Raw genomic sequence first — 17,691 nt, 5'->3', positions numbered from 1 at the left:
GTCCAGGCACCACAGGTTTTGGAGCACGTTGTCAGAACCATTGAACGAAAGCCAATGAGCCGTGTGATGAATTAGATCAAACTAGATAATTAAGCTAGACTCATCCAGACTTCAAATAGAGGAAAATGTCCCCATGTAACTCCTTTTAAGTGCTAAGGTCATTATCAGTTCTCTATGAAAAAATCGCAGATAATGCCATTAATTTCAGTGGATGCAACCACAAGTTTAAGGTAGGGGGTTTTGTATGATACTTGAGTATTTGATTCCTGGAAATAGTCATTGTAGAAACACTGGAGCAAGACTTGCACATATAACCTTACCAGTTTTCTTCTTCAGTGTGCCACCAGAGCCCGTGCAGTTTAGTGCCATCTCTGTCCTCCAGGACTTGTCAAGCATTTAAATGTCACAACCTCTTTTGGTCAATATTGTTATTCTCTGATTAAAGATGGTCAAACTGAGGAACGGAGATGTTAAGTATGTTACCTTACCCCCAGAGTGGGAAAGCATCCCTTTGCGATTCAGAACAGCACTCAGTACTACGCCAAGGTTTACTTCTGACCCAAATCATGTCCAGGAAAGGAGGAATGGAGGATTTGCACTCAAACACGTCAGTTTTAGGTGCAGCTATTCCATTAGTGGGAACAGGTAGGAGAGAGCCACAAATCCTCCCATTCTCATGCCTGTTATTTGGAAACACCATATCAGACTCTGGGACCAGCCCACGCTCTGGATCCCACCTTCTCTTCCTGCAGTTACTGGTTTTAAACTCAGACGGAGTGCGCTGCCACGTGAGTTCAGAAGACACGTTGACAATATTTGCCAGTCCCAGCATTTATATCGTACAGTTATTTGTCAAAGCCCCACCTATCCCATGCAGCACTTCCTTTCTGATAATTGCTACTGAGATACAGAGCTAAATAATGGAAAGAGGAGAAAACTCTCTAATTCTCATCATTATCTTGAGGGTAGCCTGTTAAAACATGAACTCTCTGATATTTTCTTCCAAGCTCCTCCCCTGAGATACGCCTCTGAGCATCCCTGGAATTTCCTTGCACTCAGACACTGCCCTGAGCTGTCGTGGGAACACGGTGAAATTGGGAAGGTGTCCTTTGGTGTTGAAAGCTTCTCGGTTTTGTCAGAAATGAATGGAAACACAGAGTGGTGAGCTGCAAAAAGAAAAAGCGATGAAGATTTTTTTGAAGTCCTGCTGAGTTTACCTCTTCATTGTAATGGTGAAGAGATGATAACCCTGAGACTTCACGTTCCCACCACAAAGCCTATCCAGGGCATGCTCACATCTACCCAAGAGGGGAGAAGGTCTCTTAGGGCAGGGACTAGTCCCTGTAGTGACAGCAGTGGCAAAAAGCTATTTTGGACCAGGTTTCAAACCTCAGGCAAATGGCAGCACCTATCAGAAACCTCAGGCACAGCATTGCTGTAGCATGAAGGGCAATACGAGTAACCCGCTGGGGCCATCGCTTCTACCTCAGGCACACATCGCTTAACCTCTAAGCTGGGTACCCTTTACATCTTTAGAGCTACAGAATCAAAGTCGCTACAGTCTGCAGCACCTCCGTCTCATGACTGTTCCCCAACCGTCAGTATGAGCTGCCAGTTACTGAGGCAATCCTGCAGCCATGGCCAAAGGCTGCACTAAGCCCGTCCACCTTGCTGTGAGCCAGCAGAAGACAACCAGCTCTCTTCCAGAGGACATGCAGCCACTGCTGTCATCATTTTATCCAGTCCTGGCTCTCGGATTGCACATTTAGGGACCATCTGACATGGTTTCCACCATCAAGCCACCTCATATTTTGAAGTACAGGAGCTTGGAGTCAACATCTACATGTGATCATATCGGTTCTTCCCTCCCGTCATGTCTGTCATTAGCACTTATTGAAATGGCACCTTGCTCTGACACCCTGAGCTCTACCCAGTGTCCCACAGCCCTCTGTGCTGGCCCCAGGGTGCTTTCAAGGAATCACTGCTCTTAGTCCACAGCACTCCTCGGCGCGTATGAGATCCAAGGATTAAAAAACCCTTGGAAACAAGCAATGAGACCATCAGGGAGATGGGAAGGGGATGAGAATGAACATATCAGGGTAGGAACAAGTGCTCTGAAATAGGAGCAACGATGGACAACAGCAAGTGCCTTGAAAAAAGGGAGATAGCCGAGAAAGCTCTTGCAGATCCTTATCTTTGTGTTAAACATAAGATATCATTAATCAGAAACAAATCACTAGGAACTAAAGTCACAAGCAGGTTTTGTCACAGCTTGATTTCCACCTTGGTCACTCCTGTTCACCAGGGAAAGCGGCTCATCCAGCCCACGGTGAAGTCAGCAGAGACATCTAGTGGCAAAAATAACATTAAAATCCACAGGGGAATATACTGGAGTGCTTTGCTTCATCTTACGGACAGCTCAATTATTACCAGCTTTCCAGTACATATAAAAAAGACTGCTTGGGAGCTTAATACTGTATTTTTAACTGATCTGTTGAAAAATGTATTGGAATGATGCTTTCCTAAATCTCCCAAACCCCAGCTTTACGGAGATAAAACACCTCCATAACTACTGTGCTTCCTGCCTGTCCTCAGCCTCCCAGGATGTTGTTCACCCTGACTCTCTCTTGCTTTTTGAGGAGTTGGAGATATTGGTATCATGTCTGGTTCTGGTTATGGTTTTTTGCTCATGTGTGAAGGTTTCTGTATGCCATTGCTGCTGCACTGATTGATGGGATCTTGTTATACAGCTCAGAAGAATTTTTTTCCCATCTGTTCCTTACAAATATGGTTTTTGTTAAGAGCTTTTCGGATTTTGGCTTTGATGGCACTGGGTTTTGTTTAAAGACTCGCATTACCTATTATGTTGAACATCTTTGCGCAGCTGTTCCATTTAGTCCAAGTCTGTTCTTCACTGGACACAAACCAGCCACTATTCAGCTTTGGCAGCTGTTTACAAAAAAAAAAAAAAAAAAAAAAAAAAAAATCAACCTTTAAGAATGTAACAAAGCAATGGCAAAATTCAATTTCTTAGTGGCGCAGGTAATACTGCCAATTTACCTGCGGTGAAAATCTGGCTTTATCTTCATCAAAGCCTGTAGTCCTTGCTCTGGATTTCTTTTCCAGTCACAGACAATAGATTAAAACATAACACTGGAGATGAAAGAATGATGTGCACACCAAACTGCCAGTCTAGGTAGACATTTTTACTTTTATAAAGACTTTGCAGGGTTTATGTACATCTCGCAAAAGACATTTGGCCAACAATGGGAGATCATTACTGCGACAGCAAGACAGTTGCTCAGGCAAGAGAAGACTGTGGCCTAGATTTTAATGAGTATTTAGCAATATTCAGTACTGCAACGCCTAAAGGACTTACAGGAACACTGGAGTGAGAGGACGTGATGGTAAGAAATCAAGAGCTAAAGCGAGTGGCCTAGCAGTCCACTTAACAAACCTCCGTTCATCACCTGGGCTGTGGTACCCAACTACGCATGCCGTCCTACCCCGACCCACTTGCAGTGTTAAATATTTTAGGCTCTTACATGAGTAAATCAGTTTGGAAAACCAAATTTAGGCTCTAAAGTCAATTAGGCATTGCAAAGAGAAACACTGAAACACCTCATCACTCGCTGGTTGGGCCAAAGAGGAAGTTAGGGATCTTCAAAGCAGCTGGAATCAGATATTTGACGTGATTCCATACCAGCTGCGGAACATTAACAGGTCTAGAGAATTCAGTAGAAAACTAAGGCAATACAAAGGGTTGAGTTACCTATTCAACTTTGGTAGTAAGTTTTTTTTTTTGGTAGTGTTGGTTTTTTTGGCAGACTCCTTACAGTTTTTAAGTTGCAAAGAAAAGCACCACTTTTACCAGCAGCATCCACATCAAATCCATTAAGCAAATGATGATGACCATTTTAAAATCATTCAGCTGTGCTCACAGGTGCTCTGTTGAATACCTTGGTCCCCTCACTGTCATTCCTCCCCCTCTCCTTTGACTTGTCATATCCAGTAGAGAAAGCTTCCTCTATCTCCAAGCACAACTGAAGAGGAGGAGACACAAAAAAAGTCTGCCAAGCATTGGCTGTGCTGGCAAAAGAGGACCACCTCTCACAGGGACAAGGGAGTATCACCCAAAAATGAATCTGGGGAGGACGTTCACCTCTGGAAGGGGCTGCTGTTGCCCACTCTCCTGATCTCCTGGTCAACACGGACCGCAAGGTCCCTGCACACAGAGCAGCAAAGAGCACCCCACCCTCCTGCAGTCCCCAGGCTTGCAGCCGTGAGGCAGGTCTACTGCTGGAGGGAGCTACAGACCCCCTGCCTCCACTAATACATCTGCATCCAGCTGGAGCACCACCTTACAGAAAAATATCTAATTTAACTCTGAAGCCTTCACCTGATGAAGAATCCATCCTGCCTTCTAGTGACCTGCGCTAGTGCTAATTACTCACCCTGTTGAAAACAACCTTCCTCCAGCCTGAACATTGCTGCCTTCCCCATCAATTCCTTGTCCCCATCCAAGCCTGCTAGCTCCAGCAGTCCTTCTCTGTAGGCAGGCAGTAACCTAAGAACAGGAGGACAACTATTGTCTCTGCAGTTCAGAGACACGTTAATATCAGTGGCTACATCTCTTCTAGTAAATATGATTCAAGGACTGTTTTCTGGCCCAGAAGACCATTTGCGCAGCACAGCCAAATACTGTGTACTCATACACCCAAATACTCACCAAAATACAGTGGCCTCAACCATGCCACCCACTAAGAGCGACCTAAGATCTGTGCTCTCCCTGGAAACTGTTGGAGAGCATAACCAAAACCACACCAGGGAACGGCCATAACTACACAACCTGGACTATTTCAGGATGGTAGATGGGTCCATGCCTTGGTCCTGGTTAGTTCCTGTACCCTTCAAAGGACAGATTAGCTGTATAAGAATAAAAACACTACCCAGAGCTGTAATCAGTAATATCAAGGGAGGTTATAAATGCCTATGGCTTAGTGTGTGGCTGAGCCTCAAGCTACTAGGGAGAAGGAAGGGGCCAGAAGAAAGCTTTTCCTTCAGGCATCTCACCTCATAATACATCCTGAAGAGATCTGTTGCAGTTTTCCCTGTGGTGCTGGGTCTGGCCAGTGTCTGCAGCAAGATACTGAGCTGCAGTTTTACCCAGAACGGCAATTTTGGTCATGCTGCAAACCAAGGATGTCCATCATTTCCCAGAAGAAAAACAATGGAGGAGTCGTCCAGTGTCTTCTCTTTCGGGAATGGGGAAGATAAACTAACAGTGACCACTTAGCTCGCAGAACCGGGAAGATCTCTTTTTCTCTGCACTATTGCTGTAATGTAGGAACCAGGGAATGTGGCTCTTGTCACTTGATACTTCATTTCAGTGCAAGCCTGAAGAGCTCAAATCCACAACAGCCCAAGCTCTAAATACTTCCTCAGGACAGACTTGGCTGCTGTTCCCAGAAACCTCTTCCTTCTCTTCTCTCATCATTATTGGACTTGCTCTCGCAGCATCAACCCACGAGGTGGAGGGAAACGCTTGGCCGGAGAGCGGGAGACTCCTAGGTTTTACAAGGCTCCTTGGCATCAATTTCAGCTCCCAAATTATTTCTTTTCACTGTTTAAATAATACAAAAAGTCAGTCCAAAACGACAGGCTATCTGCGTGGGAGACTCAAGACAATCTCTGAACGTTCAAAATCAGGCCATTTGTCTAAATATTTAGATAGGAGCACCGAAGCATACAAACACTTACAGAAAGGTGAGTAAACATGAATTTTATTCTAATTTCTAATCCAGTAAACCGAATTATTGCAATCTTTAAGTCCCTTTGATGGTCTCTCCGTGCCATTTTTTCTCAGAATGGCTGCAGTACTGAGAAATCTGAAATTACATGAAAGACGACATTTGAATGGCACCTGGTTTCAAAGGCACTGGCCATGAACATACTGCTAGAAAACCTTTTGGGCAGGGGCTGCAAATTAACCAGCTTAAACCCGAGGCAACCAGTCTCATTAGAAAATCTGGATGCGTTTACTGGTAACAGATGCTCTCCTTCCCGGCTTGCCTGGCACACCCCTACTGCTCCTGAGCACATTTAGATTAATGCAAAGAAGGTGACTATATTTAAATGCAGGTGGCTCTCTGTGGTAGGCAGACAACCCCGTAGGGCCATGCTGGAGGCTGCCAAGCAGGAATTTAGCGTTGTCTCTGTTTGCACAGAAGGGACCTCAGTGACTTGGAAAGCACAGAAGAAGGAAATGTTTTCTCCATGACATACTATGGGCTGCCTACAATCAGCATCCTTCCTCGGCAGCTGGGCTTGATAAATGTTGTCAGCAGCCTGGGAGTCCTTTTGGGCTCCCAGTGTCAAGAACGAATCTGAAGCAACCAGACAGGGACAAACACCCCTATGCCAGGATCACTCTGGTCACGCTAGAGCGAGTCCTTATGCGACTGGGCTGGAAGACTGAATCCTTCGGAATAAATTAAATTTGATCTGCTTATTGGGAGTACTGGAGTACTGTGTGCAGCTCTGGAGTCCTCAGAATAAGGACATGGACCTGTTGAAGTGGGGCCAGAGGAGGCCAGAAAGATGATCAGAGGGCTGGAGCCCCTCTGCTGTGAGGACGGGCTGACAGAGTTGGGGTTGTTCAGCCTGGAGAAGAGAAGGCTCCGCGGAGACCTTCCAGCCCCTGCCAGTCCCTCAAGGGGCTCCAGGAAAGCTGGGGAGGGACTCTGAAGCAGGGAGGGGAGCCACAGAATGAGGGGCAATGGTTTTAAACTGAAAGAGGGGGATTTAGATTAGATAATAGGAAGAAATTCTTGGCTGTGAGGGTGGTGAGCCCCTGGCCCAGGTTGCCCAGAGAAGCTGTGGCTGCCCCATCCCTGGAGGGGTTCAAGGCCAGGTTGGACGGGGCTTGGAGCAGCCTGGTCTACTGGGAGGAACTGGATGATCTCTAAGGTCCCTTCCAACCCAAACCATTCCATGATTCTACGAATAATCAAGTTTGTTAATCCAGTCTTCAGTAAATTATCTGATATCATTATATGTATCCATTTAAAACCTAGAAGAATCCTAATATACATGGCTTTTCAGCAGAAAAAAGTAAATTAATTACCCTGTTTCTCTGCTAGAATATACTAACTTGCCAGACAGAAATGGCGTTAACAGTTCTGCATGCTGTTACTTCGGCTTGATATTTTTAGCCCAGTTTTTGAAAGAAAAAGTATTTTAAAACCCCTGTAATTGTGCTGGGGGTATTTATGTGAGCTTATCAAGCCTTCCACTAGTACCTTGAAACCTTTGAACAAACTGGCCAATGTCATACAAATATGGTGAAGGAGACAGGTCCTGCAGAGCCACAAGTGACAGAGACCCTTAAGGTCCCCTCACTGTAGGAAATGGATGGATGTGAGCTCACCCTTTATCAGACAGCAGAGAATCCACACAGGCAAGCTCCCTTTCGAGACACAAATCCAGATGAAATGAAGCTTCTTTGGCTCTGCTCATCCCAAAACAACTTCAATTCTTCTCTTCAACAGTGAGGCGATACCATGCCTTGTACTTCTGCTTCTCCGAAAGACAGAAAAAAGGCCACATCACACATTTCCTCTTCGCTCTTTCCCATAATATATTTTTTTTAAATCTCTGCTCCATCACTGGGTTTCCAGGTCAACATTTCCACTGTGCCAGGACATTTGGAACAAATTTACCTTTCAATATTATCACATTCAAGCAGCATAAAGTGGCAGCTTAGAGGTGCTGCAGGATGCACAAGACTCCTTCCAGTATTCCCATCATTTACAAAGACCCATGTAAGGGGGGATCTGAGCCTTCCTTTTGAACCAAAGCTTTAAAGCAGTTTGTTTTGGCCTCCTTTAGAGCTGCAGGCCAAGTGAACTACAGCCATTTGTTCTGAAACCATAAATCTCACAAGCTATAAAGCGGTTTCCTAATCCTTTTATTTTACAGGGCACACATTTTCTCGGCGAGCCGTGCCCCTCCTTAGCTGTGATTTGGAGAAACCTGCACGAGGAAACCATTCCAGCCTTTGGAGCTGGATTTCTCCAGCTGTTGCATTTTCCTTATATTCTGGGCTGTCTGCTTGCACAAATTAGGTGCTCCAAGCTGTCACAACCACCCTGTAGAAGGAAAATAAAAGGATCAGCAGCAGCCCCACAATAAAGTTGAAGTTGGAGCCAAATAAAAACTTGTGGAAATTCACTTCACTAATCTTTCTCCTTTAAAAAAAAAAAAAAGGAATGAGAAATGAAGGGGTTTGTATCAAAAAAAAAAAAAAAGAGAGAGAGGGACATGCACCTGAGCAAACAGATTTTGAGATCTGCGGACCATCCTTCCACTGGGCAGGATCAAAGTAACTCTGCTGGAGTGCATTATGGAAAAAGACATATATAAATTGGGATCCTGGCAGTTTAGGAGACAAAAAGAAACAAGGGGAGGGCTCTGCTGAAGTTCCCTGCGACCATTCCTACTGCAACAAAATCCTTCACTTAAACATCTAACTGCTGTTGAGAAGGCAATGGGGAAAAAAAACAGAATAGCAAAAATCACATATGATATTCACTCCTTTGACCTTTCCATGTCCTCCTGCTGTTGTGCCTCCTCTCCTACACCAGTGGCACAGTGCTGGGTCGGTTCTCCCACGCTGAGATGGCGCAGGCAGGTGATGGCATCCAACCTGGCTGAGGGGAAACCACTTCCAGAAGACATCTCCTTCAGTGGCAGCTTAGCAGTGGTCACTCGTGCTTTGCACAGGCCTGAACATGCCAGTCTCTGCCACATCCATTGCCTGATGTCATACGTTCATGAGGTGGCTGGATATGCAGCTGGAGACAGGAGTTTCACTCATTTGTGAGACCTGAAGGACCTTCTACTAAGGAGAGTCAAGGGACGGGAGATGTCTCCACAGCAGTGCAAGGGAGCTGGTACCCTCTTGGAGAACCTCTCCTCCTTCACCAGCACCATGCACAGGTGGAGGACATGGGAATGGATGTGTAGATGATGCCCAATCTCTGCTTGCACAGGGAGAGGGAGCCACGCTCCGCAAGCTCTCTAAGGATCAGCCAAAGTCACATCAGCAGTCCCCACCTCCATTCCCACTCCCTACCCAGATCCTGTGTGATGCCAGTGACAGGGCAACACTTGGCAAAAAACCAAAGGGAATCACCGGAATTTTTTCATCCATAATGGGATACGGGCACGGTTTATTCCTAAAAGTAAAAGCAAATAAAACTAAGAAAGAGCTTGAGCTGTCAAACACAGCACTGCTGTCTCTGTTCTCCAAGTACTACACTTGTGTCTGGTGTACTTCAGAGGTTGCTGCAAAATAGGTGTGCTTTTCCAAACACTTGTAGGAGTAACTGGTTTTGAGCATTAAGATGTCCTTTGTTACACAGTGAGGGTTTCATTTTAATAATTCCCGAGATGGCAATGGGAGTTTGCCTGCTCAGGAACAGTTAGCCAAACACTCGAGCTGAATCGCGTATTAAGAACTGGCAACAAAATAATATCACACAATGAACATACGAACGTCATTTGTACGCATTAGACACAAGCACAGTGAAGTGCTGAGAGCACAGAAAAAGCCACAATTTCCCACTTAGTTCTGCGGAGCGTGTACCGAGTCATAAATGGGGGATAACTTTCCAGAACAACTTTTCAAGATTTAACTGCAGCATCTGGAAAATCTGTTCTCAAGCACTCCAGGAAATTTGCAGATACACAATCATTTTGCATTTACCTCGCGTCTCACGTAAGTTTGTTTGCCCACTTTGCATTCCTAGTGAGAAACTGTTATTGCTGTCTTTCTTTCTAGCATACGGTTTTGCTTCTTGTTCTTTGCTTTTTTTTTTTTTTAACCACAGGAAGGAAACGTAAGAATGTCAGGTCTAAGGCGACTGCTCTGTAATACAACACATATTCTTATTCCACATGGAAAAGGAATGTCAGGTTGTTCAAATACCAAAAACGTTCTTCCCCCTCACCCTGCTGCAGTAACACTTGTTACTTATCTATAAAGGTTAGCAAAAAATCCCAACCCTTCCCAAAAGATTTGCTCACTGCTCCGCGGTGCGCTCATTCTAATTAGTTGAGCAATCTAATAAACTGAAAAGCAAAACAATACAAAAGGAAAATTTAATTTGTCTTTATCTATTATGAAAATGAGTTGGATTGGGGTGGTACAGACACATGATTTTATACAGTGTTCATCCAAGTTTTTCAATTGAAGCTTTCTGTAAACTGGGAAAATGATCTCTGAATTGCTCTATTTTTCTGCATGGTTCATTCAGGATGAATGAAACTCTGTTTTTAAGATTAAAGACTTTATTTTTATGATATCTAACCACACAAGTTTGTCTTAATTTGTCTTCAATTTAATCTTGAGAGGATTAAAATTTTATAAAATTATGTTTCACACCAGGTTATGACTGTTTACTTCAAATATATCTTTTATTATTATATTGTTCTAACTGAACTACCAATTATTTGAGAACTCTGTTCCCAAATCCGTTCCCACCCCAGGAGAAGTGGTTACTCTGTAAAGGCTCCGATATATTCAAATATGCCTAAAAAAAAAAATTCTAAAACTGCACACTCATAATTCTTTATGCCTTTAGCACGTTGAAACATCTACTGTGCAGCAGCTCTGGGACAAGCAAGGAATGAAAGACACATTTTTACCTGACCTAGCACAACTCTTACATGTAATAAGATATTACCAAATTGTCTGTAAATTAAAATCCTAGTGGAGCTCTGCTCAGCTCAGGGAAAGTATCACAATACTTCAGGAAATACCGATTTGCTGGAAATGAAGAAATCACTATATTATTTTTTTTGCAATTAGATAAACATGGGAGGCAAGTTTCCGAGTCAGCTCTGGATATTTAATATTTTGAATGGATGTTACCCACCTACGCTCCTGTCCTACACTCACATTCCTGTCTCCAACCTGTTCCCACCTTCGTTTCTGCAGAGATGCTCAGTCTCCGGGTGCGAGCGCCAGCGAGAAGAGGGACACGTGAAGTGGAACCATTCATAAACTGCTGTCGCTGCAAGAGGAGACTGTACTGTTAGGAAGAACATGCTCAAATAACCAAAACCACGTTGAATGAGTTTCTAAGACTCTTCCTCTGCCGGTGATCCTTCCTTGTCCACTGCTGACAAAGCGTGAATCCAAACATATACTGATGTTAGGAGGGGCCATCTTCTTTGCTTTTACGAATACCAGGGACTGTATGTTCATTTACCCCAAACTAACTCGCCCCTGCTACCCCTTCTCTTTAAGCATCATTTGTCTTATTTCTGCTGTCTCTGTCACATCTGTAAGTCTCCTGGGCTACAGGGATTGTCTTACAGCACCAGGCGGGGCTTTGGGAGATCTTGGTATGGTGTCGTGACTCACTGCAAATTTTTCATGTGACCAGATGGAGGCCATAGTCACTTGAGATACCCGATAACTGGGTCCTTATATCCTGGAGATTTTATGAAAATAAATAGATTTATGAAAATAAATAGATTTTTATGATGATAAAGAGATTGACGGCATAGAAAATATTCCACAAATGAGGGTCATGTGAATATCCATGATTATATCTAAATGGTCTTTTGCATACAAAAGACAGTGAAGTCCACCTGTGTCCCTAGCCAACCAGGAATCCTGGAGCCATCTCCTCATCCGCCGGAGGGCGCATCGGTCTTGCCTTCAACTGCAGGTTCCTCATTCCCAGTCTGCTTGGAGCACAGGCAGAGCACAGGGTGAAGTCTGTCTGCGAAGACCAAAGACCCTCATGACATCCAAGCAGGCCATGATCAGCAAGATTTACCATTCATGTAGAGTAGTAGGGAGTGGAACATGATGATACAAATCAACATTTTAAAAGCTGAGAGTCAGTGCAGAGCAGATAAAGTGCAAACAGCAAAGTGTGTGGATCCATATGACCTGATCCAACAGTCTAGATCCATACAGTCTGTTATCTAAACCAAATCCTCACTGCTAGAAGACCTTCCACTAAGCATGCTCAGCAGTTGACTGCCTGTGTGACTGTCACATCTCACAATATTCTTGCTCTGTGAGGAAAGCAGCAGTAGAAATGCTTTTTAGCCATCTGTGATGGCTTGCTATGTACGGAGAAGGCTCCAGGAGACCTTATAACAGCCTTCCAGTATCCGAAGCAGGCCTACAAGAAAGCTGGAGAGGGACTTTTTACAAGAACATCTAGTGAGAGGATGAGGGGTAATGGCTTCAAACTGGAAGAGGGGAGGTTTAGATTAGATAACAAGAAGAAATTTTTTACTAAGAGTGGTGAGCCCCTGGCCCAGGTTGCCCAGAGAAGCTGTGGCTGCCCCATCCCTGGAGGGGTTCAAGGCCAGGTTGGACGGGGCTTGGAGCAACTAGTGGGAGGTGTCCCTGCCCAGGGCAGGGGGGGTGGGACTAGATGACCTTTAAGGTTCCTTCCAACCCAAATCATTCTATGACCCTAATTTAATCAACAGGTAATGACTGTGCCAACAACAAGCTGGTCAAGCCAAGAAAAGAGTATGCAGAATAATTAGCTGTTCCAAGTGCATTCTGACTGTACAGTCATTGGGTAAAGCATCCCTTGGGTGTTATATTTAGGATCATAGATTACTGATTAATACACAATACTGTAGTAAGGGCTGTTTCCTGCACTCACACCCGAGGGGACACTCCAATGTAAAGCCTAGAAACTTCTTTCATCGGTTTGAGCTGTTTTAAGATCACCTTTTCCCCAAGGACTGTAAGGGAGGTTCCCTTGGCTGGGCTCCCTGCATAGCCAAGGTTACAGAAGGAAAGCACAAATCTTTATTTAATAATTGAAGAATACTGGTATTTGAAGAAAAGTGAAGAGGAACTTGCTGCTTTTCTACTAGTGGGATTCATAAAAGCGACATTTTAGGATGGGGGGAGAAACAGGAGGCTTGGTGAGAAAATGGATGGGTTGGTTTGTTTAAACAGTAAACCCGACCTGATACAGCTTGCAAATGGGTCCTGGTCAGAAGAGGAAAGTGCCTCAAAAAGATCAGAAGCAATGTGAATGGGAATCGAGAAGAGAATGCCCCGTTTTTTTTGTCTACCAAGTTGCATTCTCTTTGTAGGAAAAAAGAAATAATAATGGAGGACTGTTGGCCTGAACACCTTTGGGAAGAAGAAAGTGAAATGGAGTAAAGTAGAAAAAAATATAGCATTTTTAATATTTGATAGCAGAAATGGAATTCATTGGGTTTTTCTGTTCTCCAAATCACAATTAAAATGAGGGGATGTATCAAAAAAGGTCAATTTTAGAATTGTCTAGAAAGATTTTGTTGTCACAGGATCTACTGAAAGCCACCTGGGGAATGGAATATAACCAAAGAAGCTGAACAATACAGCCCCAGTGCTCGACTCAGATACTGTATTTTGCTCCTAAATGGAGATTTAAAAAAAACTATGCTTTTTCCTGCCTTTAACTGTGCAGGCCCAGCTTGACGCCACTTTAAAGCTCCTTTCCACAGGGGAGGGGGGTAATGCTAAACGCTTTCTGAAAGTCACAGCCTTTCCATGCATCTCCAGTCAAAAAATATGAAATACAGGCATGCAAGAGCACTGACTTTTGAAAAGCATGACCTTAGAGCGCAGCAGGTTAGGCACAAAACGACAGGCCACACGGGGCAGAAAAATAGCACCCAGCCCTGGAAAGACCTGTCCTCCTTACAGCTCTTTCCATATCCGTGCTGGGAGAAGAGTGGTGAGACCTGAAGGACCACGTAGCGGGAAGGTGTGCAGTAGCTTACGCATACCTCGGAGAAGCAAACTGTGCAGAAAATTATTGCATCAGCATTTTCAGCATGTTCTTTTCCTCCCTTGAAGAGCTTCCCAGGAGCAACGGAGCACTCTCAGGTGGGGAACTGCATCCAGGCTCTAGCTGTGTTGTCCTGCTTGGAAAGTGCAAAGAGTCAGGATTAGAGCAGCAAGTTTGTTCCATTATCCCCATCGTTAGAACAAGAATGTGAAACAGTCTGGAAAACACAGGAATACCTGATGTCAAACTGTATGCATTACAAGTACTTTCCAAATCCTGCTTTTATAATAACGCAGAAGGGTGCCTTTACATATGCCAAAACCCGCAGGCTTCTCAATAAACACATCTTCTGCAATAGTGATGCACTTACGGGATTAAAGTTTATAAGAACTGCTAAACAGAGAGAGGTCTGCTCACCTGCCAAGCAGTAATTCCTTCAAGCTTTCTGCCATCTCTGCAGACACTGAACAGGGTACCTCATGCACGACATTGATTTGGAAGCCGTAGTTTTGTACGGTGAAGTTGAAAGTCTTAAAGTCCTCGCTTAGTTGGGTACTTCCACTTAATGTTTTCAGAGTGGAGTGGAAACTATCTGATAATCAAATAGAAAGAAATGCATTTTGTTCATGTAGTAGTACCGTGCTTGGATTGGAAGGTACAGGGTTCAGCAGGAGCCGCGTGTGGTGCGGACAACATCTCGCAGGAATAAACCGCGTGTCTTTCACTCTGGGAGTGCTGCTTCTAAATCAAAGCACTGCTCAGCAGAGTTGACAATCTGCAAGACAAACAAGTAACTTCATCTGGCTTTGCATATTTTATATACATATATACATACACACGCAAAAAAACGAACCAAAAAGTGACTTAGAAGTGCTTATTCATTAGGCAAAGAGAAGTTCTCCAGGGTGCAAAGACTCTTTTCTCAGTGAGGTTCCTGGCACTCGCAGCTTTCCATCGCTTTTTTATTATTATAAGAGGAATTAAACCCATATTTTTCTCATTTCAGTAAGTACCTTTATGATCTCCAAACAACTCCAACAATGATATCATCTGTCTCTTTCCTCCAAGGAGGAATTTGGGCTAGACCGTGATATTCCTGCTCATTCCTGGAGCACAGAGCCTCACGCCAAGGCGAAGGCAGCAAGACTCGCTCCTTGGGGGGGGGCGAAATACATGTCACAGCACCGTCCAGTTTATACGGTACCTCCTACACATCCCTCCCTCTTCTTGAGAGCTGTTCAACGCTATAAATTAAGAGTTAAAGCCTGAATCCAGCAAAGCCTGATCTCTGCAGGCAGATACCCGAGGCTGTTCTTCAGCGGAACGTGCTCACCAGTAAAGATCTGCCCATATGGATCCCATTTCTTCACAAATACTCTTTTCAGGATATGTACAACACGTGGCATAATTGGGCTGCACTCCTTGAAGTGGCCTCTCATCTAATAAAACAGATGATTCACCTTCAACTTGTTAAAGTCCTCCAGCTTAGGAAGGAGGTGAAGCGTGCCTTTAGCTGGCTGCCGGCACAATGGTGGACCCACAGGGATGGATGTGGGTCCAACCTCCCCAGCACTGCTGGCCTCCTTGCAGCCGCCTCTCCTCCACGCTTTGTGTGAGGTACCTTCTGGCAGCAGCACAAAGCCCTCCAGCCTGGATCTGCTCAGCCTGACACCACTGAAAGCCGGTGGATGGAGATGGAGAAGACCAGGACCTCATCTGGGCTTAGAGCATCATGCCTCTGACCGATCTATGCCCTTGACCAGCTCTCTCATGTATGACCCCACCCCTCTCCTGCTTCCCTCCTGACCCATATCCATGACCCCTCTTTCCCAACAGTTCATAAACATCTTCCCTTCACCAACTTATCAGGTGCTAACTGTATAGAAGTGTCCTGCTGCTTCACTAGGAAACAACCATGAAGCTTGAAGTTCTTTTGCTCTGGGTGTAAGAGAGGACAAAAAAGCAAGGTGCTGGTGGTAAGTTCTTCTCCTCCAAACCACATCCTGTTGATGGTAGATGCTGTAAGTCTCTTGGTTGACAGAATCTACCTGCTAGAAAATCCCATGGAGGCTTGTGGGCTGTACCAGAGGTGTTGTCTTGCCGAGTAGACCTCCTAGAGCTTCTTCCAAAAGTAAGGAAACAGCCCTTTCCCTAGATCTTCAGATATTTGCTGGCTGAAGAGGTGACAGAAGCTGAATTTTCAGGCTCTAGCAGTTGGTTGTGTAGTTCCGGGTCTAACTGTCGACCATCACAGATGATCAGAGACTCAGCGGTCACCTCAGTGACAGATGCCATGAGACACATGAAAGTATTGGCAGATGCGCTGAACTGCCTCCAAGCCTGGCTTTCATGGGGATCTCAATTTTTACAAGTAAACCACTGCTGCTCAGTTTCTTTTAGTAGAGGTAGAGCTGTCACAGGACCCTCTTTAACAGCTGCAAGGGAAGCCTGTGCTCTAGTCTGGACTCCACATGGCACACTCGCAGGCTCACAGCATGGCTTCTCAGCAAGAAGCATCCTATATTGTCCCCGCAAATGTTTTGTTATAGTGCTGCTGCTGGTGGAGCACATGGTCATGCGTAAGGGTTTGTGGGAGGTCTGTAGATAAGGCTGGCTTTTACCACCCGCGCTTAGTCTGTGCCCCTCAGTTCTACAACCAGGAAACTAATTTATTCCTGAAGAGTATTATATCAATTAACACGCATGCGGGGTCGTTGGGAACCTTAAGCAAAATACTTCGGCAGCAGCCACTGAAGCACCAGAGCATCATCTACTGGAAGATCCCACAGGCGATCACAGTGACAGTTACTCACATATAACTTTGGGACACTACAAAAGAGAGGAACAGGGGACTACAGGGCATCTGCTCTGTCACCGCCGCGCCACTTCAATTGCGCTAAAAAACCTGCTAGTACTGGCCTTGCCTTCAAGGAGACTTCCAGGAATAACCACTGCCAGCTACAACAGAAGACACACACAAGCATGGTTTTAAGAAAAAAAAGCAAGCTTGCTACACAAAAATACATTAATAGAAATGTTGAACAACTACGGCGTCAATAAAATGAACAAATACTACATAGTGGAACGTGCACATTGAATTCTATTTGATTAACAGTGTCACTTCGCAAAGTAAACTTATCATGAACATGCACATCTTTTGAAATTACTGCAGATCTGTCTACAGTTTCCAACTCCATTTTTTTTTTTTTTGCTGACGTGTCACTACTTACACATAGGCCAAATGTTGGGGAGACTGCTATTCTTTGTAAGAACTGTTTTCCATAGGGAAAACAGGGAGCATTTGAGGTCTGGAAGTTATTGAATGTTAAGCCTGCTTTGGGGTAACGCCTATTGTTATTGTAGGTTAGCAATTACTGGTTCTGTTTCAAGAAACAAACAGATTTATTTTCACCTTCTTAGAGTGATTGGGATGTTTCTGGCAACTCGGATTTGCAGCATTTCGCAGAACAGGAGTGCGGAGGGAAGAGGACAGCTGCACCCAGAGTCTTTAAGTGGTTCTGCTCCTGCTCCTCTGCTTCTTTACAGCAGAACCTCGGCAGACAAATAAGCAGTTGCAGGATTTCTGCGGCCAGTGACAGAAATAACGCCATGGGGGACAGAACGCTACACACTACTTTTCAAAGAAGTGACAGCGATTTCTAACAGGAACTCTGCTCATGGGAAGAGGACAGAGTTTGTATATTCATAAAACAAGCGTTGCTTTCACGAAACACAATCAGCTGAGCAGCTAAGGAAAATCCACTTTCATTAAAATACATTCATTTCTCAGCAGCGATACTTAAAATAATTTATACATATTGCTTCATTACATAGAACGTGCCAAAGAGCCAGGTCAAAGCAA

At 44.6% G+C, this 17,691-nt stretch overlaps 2 long non-coding RNA genes across 2 annotated transcripts; both read right to left on the bottom strand.

The window, feature by feature from the left end:
• Positions 1-1,001: 1,001 nt before the first annotated feature.
• Positions 1,002-8,188, bottom strand: LOC134513459 (uncharacterized). Its single transcript, XR_010070436.1, has 4 exons — positions 7,430-8,188; positions 5,074-5,623; positions 2,859-2,949; positions 1,002-1,166 (listed from the first exon to the last, which is right to left on the bottom strand). It is a non-coding gene; the product is annotated as an uncharacterized LOC134513459 (long non-coding RNA).
• A 2,012-nt stretch (positions 8,189-10,200) lies between these two features.
• LOC134513433 (uncharacterized) lies at positions 10,201-15,556 on the bottom strand. The gene is made up of 3 exons (XR_010070431.1): positions 14,247-15,556; positions 13,828-13,962; positions 10,201-11,795 (listed from the first exon to the last, which is right to left on the bottom strand). It is a non-coding gene; the product is annotated as an uncharacterized LOC134513433 (long non-coding RNA).
• Positions 15,557-17,691: the final 2,135 nt, after the last annotated feature.

This window comes from Chroicocephalus ridibundus, chromosome 1, assembly GCF_963924245.1.
Source record: "Chroicocephalus ridibundus chromosome 1, bChrRid1.1, whole genome shotgun sequence".
In the NCBI taxonomy this organism is placed as follows: Eukaryota; Metazoa; Chordata; class Aves; order Charadriiformes; family Laridae; genus Chroicocephalus; species Chroicocephalus ridibundus.
Note: the sequence above shows the minus strand (reverse complement) of the source record. Positions and strands in the feature narration are given on the sequence as shown.